This window comes from Gorilla gorilla, chromosome 4 (genome assembly GCF_029281585.2).
Source record: "Gorilla gorilla gorilla isolate KB3781 chromosome 4, NHGRI_mGorGor1-v2.1_pri, whole genome shotgun sequence".
Classification (NCBI taxonomy): domain Eukaryota; kingdom Metazoa; phylum Chordata; class Mammalia; order Primates; family Hominidae; genus Gorilla; species Gorilla gorilla.
In genome coordinates this window covers 126,229,382-126,244,687 of record NC_073228.2, presented here as the reverse complement: position 1 = coordinate 126,244,687, position 15,306 = coordinate 126,229,382, and the positions used below count along the sequence as shown (strand labels likewise).

Here is a 15,306-nt window from a genome sequence, read left to right as displayed (position 1 = left end):
AAATGTAATCCAGCATATAAACAGAGCCAAAGACAAAAACCACATGGTTATCTCAATAGATGCAAAAAAAGCCTTTGACAAAATTCAACAACCCTTCATGCTAAAAACTCTCAATAAATTAGGTATTGATGGGACGTATTTCAAAATAATAACAGCTATCTATGACAAACCCACAGCCAATATCATACTGAATGGGCACAAACTGGAAGCATTCCCTTTGAAAACTGGCACAAGACAGGGATGCCCTCTCTCACCACTCCTATTCAACATAGTGTTGGAAGTTCTGGCCAGGGCAATTAGGCAGGAGAAGGAAATAAAGGGTATTCAATTAGGAAAAGAGGAAGTCAAATTGTCCCTGTTTGCAGACGACATGATTGTATATCTAGAAAACCCCATTGTCTCAGCCCAAAATCTCCTTAAGCTGATAAGCAACTTCAGCAAAGTCTCAGGATACAAAATCAATGTACAAAAATCACAAGCATTCTTATACACCAACAACAGACAAACAGAGAGCCAAATCATGAGTGAACTCCCATTCACAATTGCTTCAAAGAGAATAAAATACCTAGGAATCCAACTTACAAGGGATGTGAAGGACCTCTTCAAGGAGAACGACAAACCACTGCTCAAGGAAATAAAAGAGGATACAAACAAATGGAAGAACATTCCATGCTCATGGGTAGGAAGAATCAATATCATGAAAATGGCCATACTGCCCAAGGTAATTTACAGATTCAATGCCATCCACATCAAGCTACCAATGACTTTCTTCACAGAATTGGAAAAAACTACTTTAAAGTTCATATGGAACCAAAAAAGAGCCCGCATCGCCAAGGCAATCCTAAGCCAAAAGAACAAAGCTGGAGGCATCACACTACCTGACTTCAAACTATACTACAAGGCTACAGTAACCAAAACAGCATGGTACTGGTACCAAAACAGAGATATAGATCAATGGAACAGAACAGAGCCCTCAGAAATAATGCCGCATATCTACAACTATCTGATCTTTGACAAACCTGAGAAAAACAAGCAATGGGGAAAGGATTCCCTATTTAATAAATGGTGCTGGGAAAACTGGCTAGCCATATGTAGAAAGCTGAAACTGGATCCCTTCCTTACACCTTATACAAAAATCAATTCAAGATGGATTAAAGACTTAAATGTTAGACCTAAAACCATAAAAACCCTAGAAGAAAACCTAGGCATTACCATTCAGGACATAGGCATGGGCAAGGACTTCATGTCCAAAACACCAAAAGCAATGGCAACAAAAGACAAAATTGACAAATGGGATCTAATTAAACTAAAGAGCTTCTGCACAGCAAAAGAAACTACCATCAGAGTGAACAGGCAACCTACAAAATGGGAGAAAATTTTCACAACCTACTCATCTGACAAAGGGCTAATATCCAGGATCTACAATGAACTCAAACAAATTTACAAGAAAAAAACAAACAACCCCATCAAAAAGTGGGCGAAGGATATGAACAGACACTTCTCAAAAGAAGACATTTATGCAGCCAAAAAACACATGAAAAAATGCTCATCATCACTGGCCATCAGAGAAATGCAAATCAAAACCACAATGAGATACCATCTCACACCAGTTAGAATGGCACTCATTAAAAAGTCAGGAAACAACAGGTGCTGGAGAGGATGTGGAGAAATAGGAACACTTTTACACTGTTGGTGGGACTGTAAACTAGTTCAACCATTGTGGAAGTCAGTGTGGCGATTCCTCAGGGATCTAGAACTAGAAATACCATTTGACCCAGCCATCCCATTACTGGGTATATACCCAAAGGACTATAAATCATGCTGCTATAAAGACACATGCACACGTATGTTTATTGCGGCATTATTCACAATAGCAAAGACTTGGAACCAACCCAAATGTCCAACAATGATAGACTGGATTAAGAAAATGTGGCACATATATGCCATGGAATACTATGCAGCCATAAAAAATGATGAGTTCATGTCCTTTGTAGGGACATGGATGAAATTGGAAATCATTCTCAGTAAACTATCGCAAGAACAAAAAACCAAACACCGCACACTCTCACTCATAGGTGGGAATTGAACAATGAGATCACATGGACACAGGAATTGGAATATCACACTCTGGGGACTGTGGTGGGGTTGGGGGGGGGGAGGGATAACATTGGGAGATATACATAATGCTAGATGACGAGTTAGTAGGTGCAGTGCACCAGCAGGGCACATGTATACATATGTAACTAACCTGCACAATGTGCACATGTACCCTAAAACTTAAAGTATATATATATAAAAAAAAGCTGATCTCTGTTTCTTTCTTTCTCTCTCTCTCTCTCTGTCTCTCTCTGTCTGTCTCCCTCCCACCCCTCTCTTGTGTGTGTGATTTAAAATGAGTTGAATATTTAAAATTCTTTTTGGAAGAACGAAAGAATTCATGCTCACAGGAGCTGTGCAGGAGAAGATAAAAGAATGTATAATAGAAAAACATACATGCAAACACAAATGTATACACATACACAAAGAAAAAACATATTGTATTCAGTTCTGAGTGTCACTTCTTTAAAAAGCCACAGGTTATCTGGAATATACCAAGACAGAGAAAGGAAGCCAAGAAAACCAGTGGTTGAGAAACTGTCTTATGCAATATAGCTAAGGAAATTTCTAACTTGGTGAAGAGAAAAAAGCTTTCCTCTCTAAGAATCTAAAGATCCCGCAAGTAAAAGGAGGATTTAACTTCAAGGGTAAATCTTGGAGGACATATCAGGGATGTCAGTCTCAGTAAAGACTTTGTAAGTATGGTATTTCAAATGGGCTTTAATGGAATGGGCTGCTTTATGAAATCACACCCACCTCAGCAAGAAATTGTTCCAATAGAAGTCCTCTGAGAGAAGAAGATCAGAATCCTGCATTGTGAAGGAGGAATAGACGGCCTCCCAGCTGAAAAGATTTTGTGTAGTCTGAGATGGCATTGACAAACACCCGTGAAACTAAACCAGGTCCTCAGGACAGTCCTGACCAATTTTACACCTTTTCAGAGTGCTGCCATGACCATCTCTGTTGAATTTCCCTATTCTCTTTCATCTGTCATCATAATCCCACCAGGAACTTGAGTGAAATTGGAGGTTAAGGGAGAGAAAGGAGGGAGCAAGAGAGTTAAAATCAAACTAATTTTTAAAAGAGAACTGGAATATTGTTCATTCAGTGAACATATGATTTGTTCCCTGTTGTAAATGAAAACTTATCAATTCCACAAGGACAAAACTATGACCTAATGAGGTCCAAATAAGAAGAAAATATCTGGAAAGAAAAAGAAAACATTTCAAGCACTGGGAAGTTGAGCATGGGCTTAAGCCAACCAACCATGTCTTGCACTGGCTTCTGGAAGGGAACTATGGAATAATCTGGGAACTGGAGCCCTTACTCAGTTATGTACAAGAAACTATCCAAATCTAACTTCCAAATTTTTGGCACACCTGAAATGGTTATGCTTTATTTTTGATTTTGCAAAGATTACTCAATTTCTACAGTGGATGTGTTTGGAAATTATTATTGAGTATGTATGGAACACAGATCACAACCCTGATTGCCATTTTAGAGAGAAGCAGACACAACAGCAGCATGCATGGGATCACTGAAGACTACATCTTCAGTCAGTTATCTTGGCTTCATTCTGATTGTTCATGAGGATTAAACTTTGGAGCAATCCTAGATGAGTTATTCTCAAACTTTAGAGTGCACGAGAGTCACTCAGATGGCTTATTAAAACAGACTGCTGGGTCCAAATCCCAGACTTGCTGATTCAGTAGGTCAAGGTGGTGCCCAATAATTTGCATTTGTCATAAGTTCCCACGTGATGCTGATTCTGCTGGTCCCAGAATCACATTTTAGAACCACTAACTAAGCTAAGCTAATGGCTATCCTCAGCTTTGGCTACATCTGCACTTAATTAAAAGATGGTGACCTCCTCCCCACATGCCACATCTATCCAGATGTTAACTTCATTATACAGGATTCATGCCTAGTGCCCTTTTGATTAAGCTGCTCAGTGGACTCAACTAAGCATTTCCCATGAAGACCACCCAGCAATCTCAGAGGGTCTTAGGTCTTTTTATTTTTATTATTTTTTTTCAATTTGTTGTGCTATACAAGAGATAGACATTGGCACACACAACTTTACACAATTTGGGCCTTGGCTACTTTAAAATTTCCTTTATCTATAGCACTTCATGGCTACAAAGATGTTCTTAGTGTCTTCTGTTAATGAGGTCCAGTTTTATAATTTTCAATGCAGCCTTTTTAGAACCAGGTCTCAATTTGGGGATATCTATTCACTAGAATGACAGTATAATAAATCCCAGGTCTATTAACACAGAAGAAAAATGAAAAAAAAAAGCAAAAATCTACTAAGAATTTGCTTAAAAATCAATGCTTACATAAATATATGTGAAGACACTGAAAATAATTTCTCACTGTATCGGAAGCAGTACAAAGAGCTAACCCAGCTAACCGAGAAAAAGAAAAACCCAGCCATATATTTTTAATTAGAATTATAATGTGCTTATTTTTATTGAATCCACATCCAGAGATCAAATTATTATGAAGGTTTTATAAATTCTTCCAATTTGTAAATGTACCAATTTGATAACTGAAAGGAGATAAATTCCCTGTAAAATAATGTCCTTTTTTCTGAAGAAAAGAGTATAGTTTAATATATATTTAGATGATTAAGCAAGGATAGTGAGTTAAGTGTCTGAACAACCAAATATTTGCACATCTGTACATACACATAGAGTATGACTTAGCAAGTACTAATTCTTTAATCCAATGCTTTCATTTGGCCCTAATTTACTAAAGACACTTAGGGTAGAGATGATGAACAAAATCTGCTTCCACCATAGATGAGGTACTATTATTAAAAGTGCAAAAACTGAACACTGCACACCTACCTAATATGCTTCTAATATGTGGGGAAGCATTTCAAAAACAACATAAGATTATTTATGTGTACCTTTAAAATTCAGCTAGGAAGTATTATCTTCAGTTTCATCAATATGTTGTTTTTTAAACATAATATCTTGCACAGAGTAAATAATATATTATTTGAGTTCATTTCCAGACTGAAAACTGTTGAGTTGCTTTATAATTTTTACATTAGAACTCTCAGTATTGTCTTAAATAAAAAATGTTGTGATGACTATTTTTTAACATATAATAGCTTAATGTTCATATATTTTCTTGCACAGTTTCCTCTGAAGTCTATCTTTGAAGAGGAGTCAGTTTTCTAGAGACCCTTTCGGAAACTGTTGATGAGCGCTATGAAAACTCTAGCTATACTCTCCAATGACAGGGTCTGTTTTCCAATAATTAAACTTGAATTCTTTGCCATTAAGCATATGGAGAAAAAATAACATTTGTAGGCTGTGGTGTGGGTTTTTCCTCTTTGGCACCACAGAAGGTCACCAACTTCATTTTGTAATTAACCAACATAAGCAAGAAAGGACTGAGAGCAGAGAAGCTTGAAGAGAGGGCTGTAAGAACAGCTGGAATAAAGCTGCATGCTGCCAAGTCTTTCAAGAAACAGACTAAGATAAAGTGAGAAATCCAAAGTGGAGTGATCAGCAACATTAATAAAATACTGAACTTGGCCCCTCTAAGGATTTCAATTTCTGAATCATCATCTCCAATCCAGATGTCACCATATGTCATCTTCTTTCTCTCTGAAAGGAGGAAAGACATCCAGAAACAGACAAAGACTAAAATAGCTAAAGAAAGAATATCAATCAGAACCAAAAAAATTTTCCCATAGAAAAACTCTACCTGCTTGTTTCCAAAGACAACTGGGCAATCCATGTACATCCTGTTAGTAGACAAGGGATCTGTAACATTTCCTGCATTCGAGAATTCTGGTTTTCTGGTACGAATTTAAACTGGGATATATACCACCACACCAGCCACCCAAAGTACAGAAACCACCTTCAAGGAATGCTTCTGTTGGTCCAGGCTTGGATTCTCACTCACCCAAGGGGTGGGCAATTTGGTAAAGCTTCCAGTGGTAAAGCAACGCAAAGTGTAACATGAAGCAGATGGCCAGTGAAGTTGTCAGGGCTGATGTAAAGCACAGAACTTTGCAGCCAGCTGAATCCAACATGATACCAGAAGAGTAAACAATTTTCATAACATTCACCACCAAGTTTTTAATAAGGTGGACAAAAATAAGATTGAAAATTAGAAGAAAGGATGTCTGTAAATACCCAGTGATACATCTTCTTGTAGAATAAAACAAACATGTGTTTCCCACGATGCTCATGAAGATTAGGATGGTACAAGTGATGATCTCAAGCACGTCTGCAGAGGGCTTCATGGTAAATGCCGAATTGTTATCTCAAATGTCTTTTTCTCTTCTGTTTGTCACTAGGCTTTTGGAAAACTTTTAAGAGGTCTTTAGTGAGACAACCTGGATTTTTAAATAAATCCACTATGTTGACAAAATCATCAACTGATATCACCCTAACAGTTCAAAGTCTGTAACAGAATTCTGCTTGCTCCAGTGATGAGATGCTGAAAACAGAACTGCTTCCCAAAAGGATTCTATTTTGTCATCTCCAGGGACTTGATTATGATGAGAAAGTCCTAGGTATCATCACTTAATTAAAAGTTCTCAGAAATGTATTTACAGTACTGTAATACAATTTCCTATATACAGTATAATACAGTTTTCAAAAACTGTGACGGAGAGAATAAAATTAAATTTATGACACAAAAGAAAAGCCAGAGGTTGAAAGTACACCACTCCACTCATGGAAGAAAGTTAAAGTACAGGATGTCTCAATAACAATGAAGATTTCAAAATAACAAAATGACAAATTAAAAATGAGAGCAATAACATGACAGAGATTTATACAAGTAGAATGGTTTTCTAGTTTCTCTACAATTTTGCAAAGCAGAAGTACTATTGCCTGTTCTGATGATCTTGTAGGGACGTTAGAAATACAAAAGATGGTGGAAAATACTTCTGAAGGAAGTAAGGATGGTTATAAAGAAGGAAGGAAGAAGGGAGGGAGAGGGGGAAGGGAAAGAGGAGGGAGAAAAAGAAGACATCTTTATAAACATGGGGATTATGTCCACGAGCAAATATCTAAACTATTAGTGAAGGAAACATTCAAACAATTGAGAAGTGATTAGGGAGACTTTCCTTCCTACAGCACAAGAGGCTAGGGAAGTATTTCTCTTCTAAGTATGACTGGAGAGTACAGAACAAGAAGAGAAAGATGGCATTGAGATACATTGCTCGAGTAATCTGGCATGAACTCACTTTCTGGATGAATCCAAGTATATTACAGTGATCCACTCTAGGACAAACTATTTTCCCTCTACTGCATTTGCTTGTAGGTTTTGCTGTTGTCAATCATCCTGTCCTATACTATCAAAGCATAAGCTTTAGCCTGGCCCAGTGGTGTAATGGAGTGGCAACAACTTGAACAGCTGTGCACATCTCTTCCAAACTCTGTGTTCAGTGACTTTGTGTTAAGAGCTTACAATTGGCCATGCTGGGAGTATTTACACCATGGAAACTGGCAAATGTTGCAAATCATAGCTTTTTCGGAGGAGAGCTCTTTTAGAAACACAACATTGGCCTGACCAAAAAAATACAGATTAGAATAAGAAATTAGCTGATGTTTTATTTACATAAAGGTATGATCAGTATTTGGTATTGATCAGCCCTTTCAGGAAGGGTATGAAAAACTCCTAGTGCTGCATGTTAGATAAGAGGTTTATGGCTGTGTAAGCAGATGGGAAAGCTGGGCCGCACAACCCTACTGCGGGGAGGTGGCAACTGGGGGCTGACAGTTTCTATTAACCCCCTTTCCCCTAATTGGCTACTAAGATAGTCAACTCAGAGTCCTCACACATTTTTCTTCTTTAAGAAACATCCATTATCAGTCAAATAGAAACCCCCGTGGTTCTAATAATAAAATAACCTAATAATAATGCTGGGTATTATTTATTTAACACCAACTTGAGCCAGACACTGTGTTGGTGTTTTTCTTTACAATTTTAATCTGATTTAATCTTTAATATCACTCTCACTTCACAGATGAGGAAATAGAAGTCCAGAGAGTAAAGCAGATTGCTCAAAGCTAATAATGATGACAGGAATCAAAGCCAGGTAGGACTGATTCCAAAACCACCAGTTCTCAGTCACTGCCTTTCCACACATGTCAGATTGCAGATTTCTGTTGACTTTTCTGTCTCCCTCTAATGATTTATAATTGGTACACCCAACATATAACACACTGAGAAGAGTTTCTTTGAGTTTATAATATACAAATCATGCAGGTTTTTGAATGGCAATTTGTCTTCTCCCTTCTCTTTCAGAGACAGTAATAAATATGGTTGTTTACACCTCTGTACCTCATAAAGACCTCCAAGCATTCTGTACACCAGCTCAAGATGACTTGCTTGAAATGGAAAAAGGCTGTTTTCAGCAGTAGTTAGCCCCTATACTGGCAGTGTGTAAGTAAAGGCACAATGACCACCTGAAGTAATTTTTTTTTTTTTTTTTTGAGATAAGGTCTTGCTCTGTTACCTAGGTTGGATAACAGAAATCTGATCAGAGTTGACTGCAACCTTGAACTCCTGGGCTCAAGTGATCCTCCCACTTCAGCCTCCCAAGTCACTGGGACTACAGGAGCATGTTCAGCCAATTTTTAATTTTTTTTGTAGAGACAGTGTCTCACTATGTTGCCCGGGCTGGTCTCAAACTCCTGGTCTCAAGTGATCCTCCTGCCTCAGCCTCCCAAGGCACAAAGATTATAGGCACGAGCCACCAGGCCCAGCCCCAAGCCTGAAGTAACTCTGTAGAGCAGTTTAAGAAAAACTCTAAACAGCAGGCAGCATATAGCCCACTTGAGTTTGAGATTCAGTTTTGGCATGATAAATTGAGAAATTGTCTAAGTGATGCTATTTCTCAAATTTCCACAAATAGTAACAATTTATAGCAAATAATACTGACTTTCTACATGCATGATAGGAGGACTAATTAGAAAAACATATTTTGCAAAACCAAAAAAAAGCTTACATGAAACTTTGCAAACAATTAGCAAACATGTCATATGTTCCTTTACATTAGGATAAAAAGGACAAAAAATATGTGCCATTTTTTTCCTTCAGGGTTATATCTAGACTAGAGAAACAGCACACATTAAAATATGAGGGGAACAAAGTTAATTTTTGTGAATATTTGCTTGACTGATGAATAATACTTTCTGTTGATAACTATGAAACAGAAGGATAAAGAGGTACCTTCATAAGACTGCACTTAATTAGCTGTTTATTAAGAAGCAGTTGTGTGCTCAGCATGGCCTCGATTCTAAGGATGGTACACAGGATGCAATTGTCCCATCCTTCCAGAGGCATATGATTTGTCAGTAAGAACACACTAAAGTACAATACATGTCATATATGTTACATTGTATTACATACATACATGTATAAGAAATATAAAATATATTTATATTTTAATAACTAATTAATATCAATAGATTAATATCAATAAAAAGAATAATCCAATGTAATAAACTGCATGGCTATGAGTACAAGAGCAAAATGTTCAGAGACGTGTGGGATCCATGTGGGCCATACTATTTTTTTTGAGCATACAGATTTTTTTGTTGATATATAATAGATGTATATATTTTGGAAACGTAATATTTTGATACCTGTGTACAATGTGTAATGATCAAATTGGGGTAACTGGGATATCCATCAACTCAAACATTTAATTTTTCTTAGTGTTGGGAACATTACAATTTTTCTCTTCTAGCTATTTTGAAATATACCATTCTATTTTTAATCTCCAGTTCACAGAAAAGGAAAGTGAAGCTTGGAAAAGTGAAACCACTTGCTCTAAGTGGCAGGAAGAGGTGGCATTGAACCCCAGGGCTCTTGCATTCAAAAGCTCTTTTGGAAAGAGAAAAGGAAAAGTGCAGCTGACTGAACTGTGAAGCAAAGGAGCTAAGAAGCCTGGATGCCAACCCCAAGGGTCCTGAAGAGTCCCACTGAGGAGCTCCTTACAGCAGAAAGCCCATTTCTCAGAGGCGCATACATGGTCCAGAGCCAAGAAGGTCCAGAAAGCAAGACTGCATCCTTCACCAAGGAAGGTGACTGTGATGTGGACACTTCAAGGGGGAACAAAAAAAAAAATCTTCCTTTGAAAACCCAACATTGGCTCTGCCAATTCAATTTCACCGAGGTCCTTTGAGAACTGAGTTCAAAGGTTCTCTACAGCTTCCATTTACTTTGGCATAAGATTTAACAGAAAAAGAATTAAGGGAGAATTTATATGGGCCAGGCTGTTTTCCAAATCTCAAACTGCTAAAAGTTATTTAGAATTTGCTTTAACTTGCAATCCTATGTAAAGCGGTTCAGATGTAAATGCTTTCCATGTGGCCTAAGGCAATCTAGGTTTCCTCAAATGCACATGTGCCATTCGAATATTAAAGATTTTGATTGGAAATCTCAAAGTACATTGGGTTCCTCTTGATTAGAGACTGCTGTTACTTTATGCGACATTGGGTCAGAGGAGGAGAAATAAAACACACTGCCTTCATTTGGGCATTATATTCTCACAGTAGCTCTAAGATAAACTTCGCAGGCTGAGAGAAGGGCATTTGCTCCTTTAAATTGAGTATGTAATATAAATAAATGTCTTCTAAGAAAGGATGGCTGAAACTTGATTCTGAGTCTGAACCTATACAAGGGCACTAATTTATTTTAATGAAGATCAGTGTGGAGCATCTGTGGGAGTGCTTGCCTTCTTGAGATCAGAGCTGGTCTGACCAAAGACGATCCTTCACTGACTCAGAAAAATGCCGCTTGAAACTGATTAGTTCGCTGGCCAGGAGCAAACTGATATGTGCATTTTTATATAGGACAAAATGGAAGGAATTACCAAATCTCTTACTGTGTAATCAATGGCTGCCTACAGCTATTTTCAATTCTCTCTGAGGCAGTGATTTTGTGACCAGCCAGGGTAGGACTAAAAACCTCTAACCCCAAATTAAAAGTGAATGGAGAGAAACTTCAGGCTGGCTGGGGCCAGAGCAATTAAATGGTAATTGCCTTTTAGATATACTAATGTTGCTAATTATATTACTGTGCTAACTGCTGAGAAATGTGGATAAGAGCTCCAGGCCACTCTGATGGGAGAAAGGAGCTAAGATTTATTAAGCCTGGCGCTAAGCTGGATCCTTCAAATAAGCTATCTCCTGAAATCCTTATAATAACTCTGCAAGGTATCATTAGGTTCACTAAGGCTGAGTCGCTTGCTCAGTTAGTTCCAGCTGGTACATGACAGAGTCAGGAGTCCCACCAGGTTTGTGTGGCACGGGCTTGAGTAGAAATGGGGAGAAATGTGTGATTTCTGGATATACGAGGTTCAAAAACTGGAAATCTGGTAGCAGAGAAGGATGACCGAATTTGGAAATGAGGCCATGACAAAAAGTTCTGCAAGTACAAGGGCTTGGGAGGCACCTTTTCTTGTGTGTGGAAAGGAAGAGCCCCAGAATATAGGAGGCTAGGAGGGGAGGAGCTGCCATCATAGGAAAACGGACTCTATGGTACTCAGCGAAACCATTTACTACCTGGAACACTAGGGTATCCAAAGGAGGAGCCCCCAGACTATCTGAGGCTGAAAGGCCGAGGGAACCAGGAAGTAAAGTGAAGGGGACAGTGCCTATATACTTGCCACTCTCTAGGCCAATCTATCAGAATGACAAAGTCTGTTAATTGCAATGGCAAAGTCTGTTAAAGATGGCCCTACGACTCCAAAGTCAGAAGACTTGGGTTAAATCATGTATGAATTATGAAAGGTTTGGCAAGTCCTATTTGCTGTGTGTCTCAGGTTCCTAATCAGTTTCTCTGAGACCATAAAATATATATAGACCTATGTGTGTATGTATACACTTATATTTATATATGTGTGTTTGTGTGTATATATATATGTAATTTATGCACACACAGCTACGAGACAATCATGGGATTCAAATGAAACTCTGAGCCTAGTTTGAAGGATGCAGAGTGCTATACAACTGCTAGTTTTTGCTACTATTTATCTCCTAAAATCACACACACAGTAATACAGGCGCTTTCTGCTTGAAACGGGAAAGTGCTACCTGGGTTCTTTGCCAAGACTGGAATTCTGAATGCACTGTCTTTGCAGCATAAGTGCAGTTCCTTGGCAAACAGTTGTGGGAAATTCCCCCAAGTGTCTCCAGGCCTGACTCCAGCCCTGAGCCCCTTAGTCTCTATCTCTACTCTATCCTCTAAAGAAACTCATCTCTGGTTTTTGGAACCTGACCACATACATCCTCAAGTCTCACCAACCCTGCAAATGAAACCCATCCCAACTTTGGATTTCATCCCGTCTTTTCTCTCGTCTTATCCAAACTCTCAAAAGACACATCTACATTTACCATTGCTACTTTCTCGTCTTCCTTTTAGTTCCTAACCCAGCACAATTTAGTTTCTACTACTTTTTCCTCTGAAAATGATCTAGAACAAGATTATCTTCTACTACTAAATCCAATCACACCTGGACCTGTTTGATACTCTCTTTTTCTTTTAAGGCTTTACATTTGTTGCTCCCTATGGTCAAGTCTTGGTCCACTTCTCTTCTCACTTACCCACTAATACCTATGTGTACAGATTCCATCTGCTCCTGGATATCTCTGCTTGATGTCCCTTAGGCTCCCAACTCAAAATTAACCTTACTTGACAATACCATCATCCTCAGCTGAGGTGAGAGACTTGGGTACCATCCCTGGATCCTCCCTCTCCCTCACCTGTACATCCAATCATCCTGTCAATCAAATTTTTATGTTTTCCATCCTTCCTACCATTTTCTTACTGCTGCTTCTCATTGTTTTTTGCTTGAATGAATTTGAGAAGGACAAGACAAAGGCAAATAAATTAGATTTTTGCTTCTACAAAATCATTCTAGGAGTCTACACAACTGTCAAAGTGACCTAAAATACAAATATGGGCTTGCCACTTCCCTGTTGAAAACCTTTCAGAATTTTCCCACTGCCTACAGGGAAGATGGCTGCAACTCCGTTAAGTCACACAAAGCCTCTCATGTTGGGTGCCTGCCTACATTCAGCTCCTATCAATCTCTGACTCATACTGGAAACTTTATGACACAGAATGAGATTCTGTGCATATCTCATGCTGTTTCTTGTCCTGGTGCTTTGGCTTATGCTGATACCTCTGTATATGTCCTCCTTCTCTCATGACCACACCAAGCCATCCAACACCCAACCTTTGGCTTTTCACTTGCCAATGAATGGTGTGAACATTTGCCTATTTACTCTCAGATATATTCTCTCAGGAAATGATATTTCCTAGGCTCCTTTGCCAACTGACTGGCTTCCAGGTAAATCTGGCCAATGGCAGACTCAATCAGAAGACTGGAGGGCTTGGAGAAGGGACTTAGTCTTTCTCTGTCTCTCTTTCTCACATACACATACATACTCACCCTGCCACAGGCAGTGTCTTCTATGTCATCAGCTCCTGTAACTGTTCAGCAGCTGAACATCATTCCAGCTTTGCTAGTGGCCCTAACTTGTAGGTGGTAATAGACCTTTTCCCTTTGTCCTTTACGCCCTAGGGGAGCTGGTGGCTTCCCTGCTTTTGCTAGTATCAAGATTGCCTTATCTTGCTTAGTTTGGTGGCTCAGCTCTTTCAGCATTGGAGTAACGGATTCTCTATTATAATTTTCCTCTGTATAAAATATTTAGAATGGTTTCTGTTTATGTAGACTTGACCCTGACTAATTCACTTGCTTGCCCTTTAAACTTATTTTTCAAAAACTCAGCTTAGGGGTTACTTAGGAAGTAACTCCTAAGGAAGCTTTTAAGTTTACACCTGACTTCAAGTCTAGGTTGTCTACCTGCCTCTTCCTCCGTGAAAAATTCCCCAGCAAATGACACTCGACATACTTACCATGACTTCCTATTATTATCTGTCCATGCATCTGCATCCCGCCTGATGAGATCCTTTGGCTTGTTCACCATAACCCACAGTGCTCAGCACAGAGTTTGGCATAGACACTCAAGAATATTTTGAATGAATGGAAAAGTATTAATGAACAAAACCATGAGACCAAACAGGGATCTTTCTTTTTCTTTTTTTTATGGAGACAGGGTCTTACTCCGCCGCCCAGACTAGAGTGCAGTGGCGCGATCTTGGCTCACTGCAATCTCCGCCTCACAGGCTCAAGTGATTCTCCTGCCTCAGCCTCCCAAGTAGCTGGGATTACAGGCATGCGTCACCACACCCAGCTAATTTTTGTAATTTTAGCACAGATGGGGTCTCACCATGTTGGCCAGGTTAGTCTCAAACTCCTGACCTCAAATGATCCACCTGCCTCGGCCTCCCACAGTGGTGGGATTACAGGTGTGAGCCACCATGCCTGGCCAGAGGGATCTTTCTATAAGAAGCCAAGTTTGGCTTAGCCATAGACGGTATCCCACATTTTTTGCACTGGTACTATAGAAAAAGTCTTATCCCCAAACAAATCACGGCCTAATTATTTAAAAATAAACATAAGACATATGGCATTTTGGGGAAAAGCATATATCATAAAATTGGTCATGATTCTAAAAAAATGAATAAGGTTCATGGTTCCAAAGAGTCCAGACAGGGAATTGGGGAAAGTAAAAAGAAGATGGACATTTCACAGGAGTAAATAAGCTAAATGGGATTAAATAGGGGTCGGGGCATGGGGGCAACAAAGTAGGCAGGAAGCCAAGGGGAAGAGAGATCACCAATACAGATGGCAGATTCTTTTGAGATTCATTTTATGTTCAAACTCTAGTCTTATCCAAATGTTTTATGTATGTCTCTTTTTAACAGTTATTCTTTTCTACGTTTTCTTTCACTGGAAAAAGGCACTGAGCAGTATATTTTAAAAATTTAGGATTATCTCTCACAATTGTATAGGTCTACAAATGAGGAAAAAAGAGATCTAGAAGGGCCCAGTGACTTGCCTATGGTCACACAGCTTTCTAATGGCATAGGTGGGGAGAAGACAGGTCTCCTGCATTGTTCTGTCTACCACACTTTTAAAATTTATTGAAATATAAAAAAAAGTAATAAAGAAAATGAAATTAGCATGGCACATGTATACATATGTAACTAACCTGCACAATGTGCACATGTACCCTAAAACTTAAAGTATAATAAAAAAATAAATAAAAAAAAAAAAGAAAATGAAATTAATGAAAAAAAATTTTTTACATGAAA

At 38.7% G+C, this 15,306-nt stretch overlaps 1 protein-coding gene and 1 pseudogene across 12 annotated transcripts in view; both read right to left on the bottom strand.

Annotated features, from left to right (window-relative positions):
• The window catches only part of SNCAIP (synuclein alpha interacting protein), a 152,702-nt gene that overhangs the window by 84,212 nt on the left and 53,184 nt on the right, over positions 1-15,306 (bottom strand). The gene's annotated exons all lie outside the window — the stretch shown is intronic.
• LOC115934688 (uncharacterized) lies at positions 5,389-6,408 on the bottom strand (annotated as a pseudogene).